The sequence below is a fragment of the Egretta garzetta genome, unplaced genomic scaffold (assembly GCF_000687185.1).
Source record: "Egretta garzetta isolate BGI_Z169 unplaced genomic scaffold, ASM68718v1 scaffold143, whole genome shotgun sequence".
In the NCBI taxonomy this organism is placed as follows: domain Eukaryota; kingdom Metazoa; phylum Chordata; class Aves; order Pelecaniformes; family Ardeidae; genus Egretta; species Egretta garzetta.
In genome coordinates, this window is record NW_009259310.1 from 1,055,383 (window position 1) to 1,062,784 (window position 7,402).

Consider the following 7,402-nt stretch of genomic DNA (forward strand, 5'->3'; position numbering starts at 1 on the left):
TTTGGTATGCCTTTTTAAAAGCAAAACAAGGTATGTTTTGGGCAAATTTAAGATTATGTTTATGTTTACAGACAATCTGACTCCTGCATATAAAGAATGCTTCTCCTTGGACAAAAAACTAAAAGCCTCAAGAAAAGTCAAAGTAATGCAAATGATCTGGCTCTGTAATCTCGCCAGAACAGAAGCAGCACCAAAGCAGCTGAGCAGTAATCATGGTCTTAAATTTGACTTCCCTAACTCCTACTTTGTTCAATATTTCAATTATTTTTTTTTTTAAAAAAAACCTACCACTTCACATTTCAAAGCACATTCATATACATTGATTAATTCTCCCAAGGTAAAAATCATTATCCTCTTTATTACAGAAGGAAGGTGAAAGAAGACACGATAAGCTATTTGTCAAAGGCACAGAAGGAACTGATGTAAGGGCTGGAATTAAAACCCGAGCGCTTCTGAAGCAACTTATTGTTCCTAAAGGATTTATTATTTTTTTAAGATGGCAGCAACAATACAAAAAAAAAAGTTCTAAAATGGACATACATTTAGGATCAAGGCAGTTTATGGGGTAAAGGCCATGAGAAAAGCAAGTGAATTAATGAATCCACAGTTGGAAAACTACAGTGAATTATCTAATAGATTGCTGCTATGTTCCACATAGAGCACAAGCATTAAATCAGCCCACAACACGGTCAATCTTGCCTTGCATCATAAGATAGCAAATTACATAGGGTAATCCATCACAGGCTTCATACTTTCTACTCTGGGGCAGCAAATTATGTTTGCACCAGGCGTTTTCTCTGAAGAGCACATGGTAAACACTGCCGGACTTGTTATTCAAGAGTGCCCTCTAACGAAGCTGCGGCCACATTTCAGAACATGTACAAGGGAGCCTAGGAAAACCCCAAATGAGACTTTCCAGAAATTTCTGATTAAACACCAAGCTTTGTTTCCATTTGAACAAAAAGGGGAAACAGATGATATACACTAACTGGTGACTGCTCCTGGACAGACATTTTACATTTCCTTGTATTATGCAATGTATATATACCAACCTCATTGGTAAATACCTCAGCAAGCAGCAGTACTAAAGAGAAAGACCACAGTTCTCCCATTCTGAGAGAAGAGAGGGTATGGAATCAGATGGGGTCCTGGGGCAGTTCACCCAGTACAACTTTTTAAGATAAACTGAGTTCTACACAATCTACGTTATCTGCAAGGAACTGCCAGCTAACTTTTCAAGCTAGGATGTAGTTAAATCGATCTTTACAAAAAATAAGGGAATATCATGAATGAAGTTCACAAATCAAAATTGAATCCTCATAAATCTATTCCCCAATACACTGCTGTACCGTGAAATATTGCTTATGTGAAAGGATGTCTTCATCTAAGAGTGGTCACACAAACTGCAGTGATGAAATGCTATTTGCTACAAGTTTGTACAACTGCTACTGGGTTTATTGTCAAGTTCCCTCTCACCTACCTACATAAAACATCCTGCAAACAAAAGATGTTTGTGTTACTTTCAGAAACAAACTCCACACAGAAAAGCTGATTCTGATTCTCAGAACAGAAGTTAATTTTAATAATCTCTACATCAAATTGTCAGAATAGGACTATTCCACTTAAAGATTTATCTATAAATATGCCAACAAGGGCACAACTTCTCAGTATGGGATGGGAACAGTCACAGCAGCCCATGCAACTGGTGCGCCTGCCCTCCCGCCCCATCCTGCACCAAGGCACCCCACTCACTTGTCCACCAAGCTATGAGCATAAGGTGAGAGAGACGGACAAAGTAATTGAAGCTGAAAGTGATCCTTGCCTAAGCTCAGAACTCCTTAAGCTGTACTGGCCTCATCTTGCTGCATGTGGAGCTTGCCCCCACACTGTCAGATGCCTTTGAACAGACCCAGGTCCAGACCAATCTCGCCACTGAAGGAGGACGGTGAAGGTGTTACCTGCTGAGCGACGTTGGGTGAATTCCGCCACCACCACAGAGCTGCAAGGAAGCAAACAGGCCTGTTAACATGTCGAGCTTTCTGTACACTTACCAACACAACACCTAAGCTCCACTGAAGCACTCCTAAATTAAGCATCTCGTTACATGCTATCTTGGAGAGACAGAGATTGGCAGGCATCAAATGTTTTCTTGAACTGGAGCCTCACATACCTGCCAACTTTTTTGCTTCTTGCTAAACATCTTTACTGTAATGTTAAGAATGTGTGGCCAAGAGTCACAAAAGACTAACATCACCATACTGATGTTATAAAACATTCAGAGAACCATCATCCTAATCCACGCAGGTTATCCATTTAACAAACAGAATATCATCGGGAAACCTCCACTCCCAGCCATCCCAATGACCCAGTGGCAACCGCTGCTTACAAAACAAAACCCAAACAATAATGCTTTCAACTACATGGCTACTAAAAACCGGCTTTGCACAGACACAGCAGCTATTTATCCTGGAAAGCAAAATTGCACTCCCCCTCTCAAAAAGCCAAACTCATTTCCCTTTAGTTTGCAACATTTAGTCCCCAAGGAATATTTTCCAAAAATGTACAGGCAATTGTATAATCTAAGAAAACCCATATGGGACACTTTTATTCAGCGAGCATTTCCCCAGCAGTGCAAAATTCCTTCTGTGCTCTCCCACATTTGCAAACACTCCTCACAGCATTGCTGTGTTCCAGGCGACTTTTTTCCTGACATAACAGCTTATTCCTCGAGGAGGTTCAGGCAGAGTTTGACATTAAAAAGATCAGCAGTGGACAGACAGTGTCCTGGATGTTACAAAAAAGACTTTTGCTTCATAAGCACGTAACCCAAACAAGGCTCAATGAATTTGCATGAGAATTAAAAATTATCATGAAGTACCTTTTGAACCATGCAGCACAAAGTTACAGCACAGAATGAAAAATGTGGAAAAATGGAAGAGCAAAAAAACCTCTGGAATTGGTAACTGAGCCACACAGCTACGTGCATCGCTGTAAGGGTAACCCCTTTTATTGTAACGTGTTCTGCTTTCTGAAGGCAGGATGAGCAACAGCCAGGAATAAATTGCATTGTGTGGGTATAGCCAGCCATAAAATAGGGAAAACCAGCATTACTGTGATCAGAAAGGAACAGTCTAAAATGACAGTAGCCACACATTTAAACTTAATGTAAAGCATGACCATATTCTTGGCAGAGCTGAAGCTGTAATAGAGAGGAATTTATTTAAATGGATGAAATACATTTAGAGCTAAAGGCTGTTCTACTCTAGCTTGGTAACATGTAACAAAAGCCACTGTATGCCAAGCTCAGCAACACGCACTTGGTAAAAGGCACAGGAGTCCGATTGCTCCCATACTGATATAAATCTGCAGCTATGCGTTGACGAACAGACTCAGTAAGGGTTCATACTGAAGCACTGAGCAGAGACTCTGGCTTCTGTACTACGACAAAAAAAAGAGACTTTGATGCTATTTTTTATTTTGGTAGCTACCATCATCAGCAGTGGCCTTGTAGGAACAGCAGCTCCACGCCTGATACATTAATTTCAGAATTGGTTCTAGCGCTGTCACTGTTTAAATGCTGATACAACATAAATTAGAGCTTTATTTCCTTCTTGATTCTTCCATTATTTCTATCTACTTTTTCACTAGCAATTTCCTCCCCCTTCCAGATTCAGTGTTGCAACTTTAAGTGCAGGTAACACACAACTTTGTGCCACGGGAATACATTAGCCAGCAAAGGAACAGGACTCTCACATTTTATAGGTGATCGGACAGAAGTTGAAGGATTTTCAGCTGCTTCAGATCAGATTCCAAAGCACTTAACCTTTCCTTAGCTTCATCAGCCCACCTATTCCTTGCAGAAGGATTATTCTACAAGAATTAATAACATATGGATTTTTTTTTTCTTATATAAGAAATTTCTTTAACAATAGCCATTGCCTCAACCCTCAAACAGGTCTGTTTCTACTTAGAGCCAACACAAAGGACTATGCCCAGAGCATCATCCCAAGCAAGTGGCAAAGTTGAGACAAAAGAAGTTATTAATTATGTAAGCAGGGTCATCTCACTTGATTTTTATCTGTAAACCATAAAGCATTATCTGCCTCAAATCATCCAGCACGCAGCTAACACAGCTGGGAAAGGACATCCTTGTCCTGATCTCAAACAGCTGCACAAGACGCTTGCCTTCCAGGCCCAAGTTAATGCCCTTTGGTCACATTGCAACACCAAACTTTCACATGGAATCACAAAAGAAAGAAGACTTTTATCCTCTCTTAAAACAGTTTTCCAGACCTCTCTTCTGACAGAAATCTAACTGGAGCTTCTCTTCAGCCCTCCCTTATCCCATGCATGCACACTCTCCTCTCTCATTTTTCCCCACAAGAACATTTCAGACTTTTATCACGGACATCTACCATAGTTTTTCCTACACCATATTAGTTTATTACCCATTAATTCAATTAAAAGATGAAAATGTGAAACAGCAAGATGTTCAGCACTTAGTGCATCTCCTATTTCTGTGGATGAAGTTCTATTCCTCTCACACACGACTCAATTCCTCTATGGCCATCCCTTCCTCCAATGCACATGATGACAAAGGGGAGCTGCTTGAAGAGGCTCTCATAGCACCAAGCATCCTCAGAGAGTTAAAAGAGAAAAAAATTAAAAGAATTTTTATTTTAAGGCACTGGCATACTACACAAGCTCAGTAATCAGCTTTTGAATCAAGTTATTAAACCTTGGTTCAGAAGAACACCCTTCCGATGGAAGGCCTCTGTCAAACTGTTTCTCAGCTAGCCCAGGGGTGGCCTGTGCCCCCTCACCCCCTCAGGCCACATCACTTCACACATCAGCAAGTTATTTAATGCAAGTTTGGGTAGAATTGAACAGAGAACTTGCAACACTGAGCACGCTTACAGAGACCACCCGCTTCTGCCTCCCACCTCTCTGAGCTGCCTTTGGAGAGCAGAAGTTACCCTTGCTTCAGCCTTGCCAGGGCTGACAGTAAGAACCAACACTACTTCGTGTCACTGGAAAAGGAACAATTTGATGGGTTGCAGTTTAGTCCTCCCAAACTTCTGCATATGCTCAGTGCACTACACATTTGTCTGGTGCAGTTTCACGTGAGCAGAACATTCAACTCCCCCTACAGACACAGCTGAGAAAAGTTTGCTGCGGCTACTAAACTGTAAGCACCACCAAAACTTTGTACAGGTGAGTGTTATGATTTCTAATACACAGCATTATTGCCTTAAAAACTCCAAACAGAGGTTTTGTGATGGATCGTTTATATTCCAGAATGTGCATTTTGCTGTTTCTACATGCCAAATTTGATTATTCCTGCTCTATTGCTTGCACATACAGTGAGAAAAAACATGGAACCATAAGTCAGGGCTATTAGTGACGCTTGTGCCAAAAAGCTGACACCCAGCCACAGGCAGGTGCCTGTTTCCATAGAAAATGAGGGGGGTATCAAGCCCTGAGAGCACACCAAAACGCACAGTGCTACATAAGAGGCACAGTTTCACTATTCATGGAAGCACAGGGAGGTTTATTTATTTATTTATTCATTCATTTTGATTAAAAAGGTCACCATTTCAGAGCGAGCTGACAGATCGACCCTATCTTCCAATACCCTTTTATAAAACCTGCTACCCTGAAAGCACTCTCATCCTATTGAAACAATAGAGACAAACAGATCCCAAGACTCCTTCTTAAGAACCTGATGAGATAAAACCAGTCCCAGCCTGAAAACTACGCTCTTGCTGAGGGTGAAAAACTTGTATGATGCCTTAAATCAGACTCTGCTGGAAATCCCTTCCTGACATCAAATCTGGATGAGAGTGCAAACATATGGGGAAGACACCGTAAATGAGGGAGGGGATTCTCTGAACACACCCGTTCACCCAACTCTGATGATTTAAAGAACAGTGGAAGAAGAACACACAATTTTAATCTAGCTTTCCTCTGCAAGAGCAGCATGTGGAATTCCCCCTTAAAGCAGAGGTTCATCCAAAAGCTTAAAACCATCTTAATTTAGAATTCTACTACGGCCCTTTAAGCAACATAAAAAAAAAAAAAAAAAAAAAAATCCTGCTACGTCTGCAGCCAAGCAGACCAAGAAGTGCCAGAATGTGACTCGCTGATAGTCTCACCAATTTCCCCCAAACCACACAGGCATCCTCGCACCAGCAAGTTGCCCAAGATTCCAGGTTTAAGCCCATCTTCAAAATTGTTATCATTTCAGTTTAAGACCTCCAAATAATGGCAAGCCTTCAAGCTCTCCCATAAACTATTCCTATAATTAACCTCCATCGCTGCTAGGAAATTGTGTCATGTTTAAAAGAATTTGTGTAGCTTTGACTTTCAGTTACTGGATCTCATTATGTCTTTGTTGGAAAGACTGAAAATACTCAGCTATCAGATAACTTTCCCATAGGCATGGATTTCCACAGAGTGGCTGAGTCACAACCCTCTTCTCTGGGACGTGCCCGAATAAACTGAGTTCATTAAGTCCGTTACATGGTTTGTTTTCCAGAACCAAAGTATTTTTGTGGCCTCCTCTGGACTCTTCAGTATTTTTCTTTCTTGAGAGCTACTGTAACTGGAGATTATATTCTAGTAGCCCTTCTAACACCACCATGTACACACACACATCATCGCTCCAATTTGATTCTCTTTAAAAAATAATAAAAAAACCCAACCCAAACCTAACAATCAAATCAACTCGTCCCACAACAGTGAAGTTCAAATTGCGTCAGTGACGCAATTAAATCCTGCAAATCACTCTCTGCCACCTCTGTGTTTGTGGTAGGAAGCTATCATGGTTTCTAGACTTCACACAGTTTTTTTCGTTATATTAAGATCCTTCTCCCACTCGGAACCATCTAACCAGAAAGGTCAGACCAGGCTACAGCAGTAACATCTCAGCACTGATCATCTCGCCTGCCTGTCATCAGTAAATTTTAACAGCAAAGGCTATAAATCTTCTTTGGGATAACTTGAGTCAGTTTTAGTATTTGAACACAGAACTGGTAAGTGGAGGAGCTGACTGGAAACAGCCCACTCATTTATGTCTTCCAATTAACAATCAATATGCCCGATTTGTTCCTAAGGTCATTCTTGAATTTTGCCTTGCTGCCCTACACCTTTGTTTAATGAAATTGTCAGGTCACGCAAGAGTCAAATTCCCCAGAGAAATTCAAGTATGTGATAGTAACTCCATCAACAGTGGACTTAAATCTTGAAATCCACCCTCAAGAAGGGACACCAGATGTGCTGGGGGGGAGGGAGGGCTCTCTTTCAAGCATACATTTAGCCTTTAATCTTCTACATTCACTGGATTTGTAGTAACTAATTATTTACAAAAAGTTTTTTCTGCTCACTTTATTTTATTCCTGCT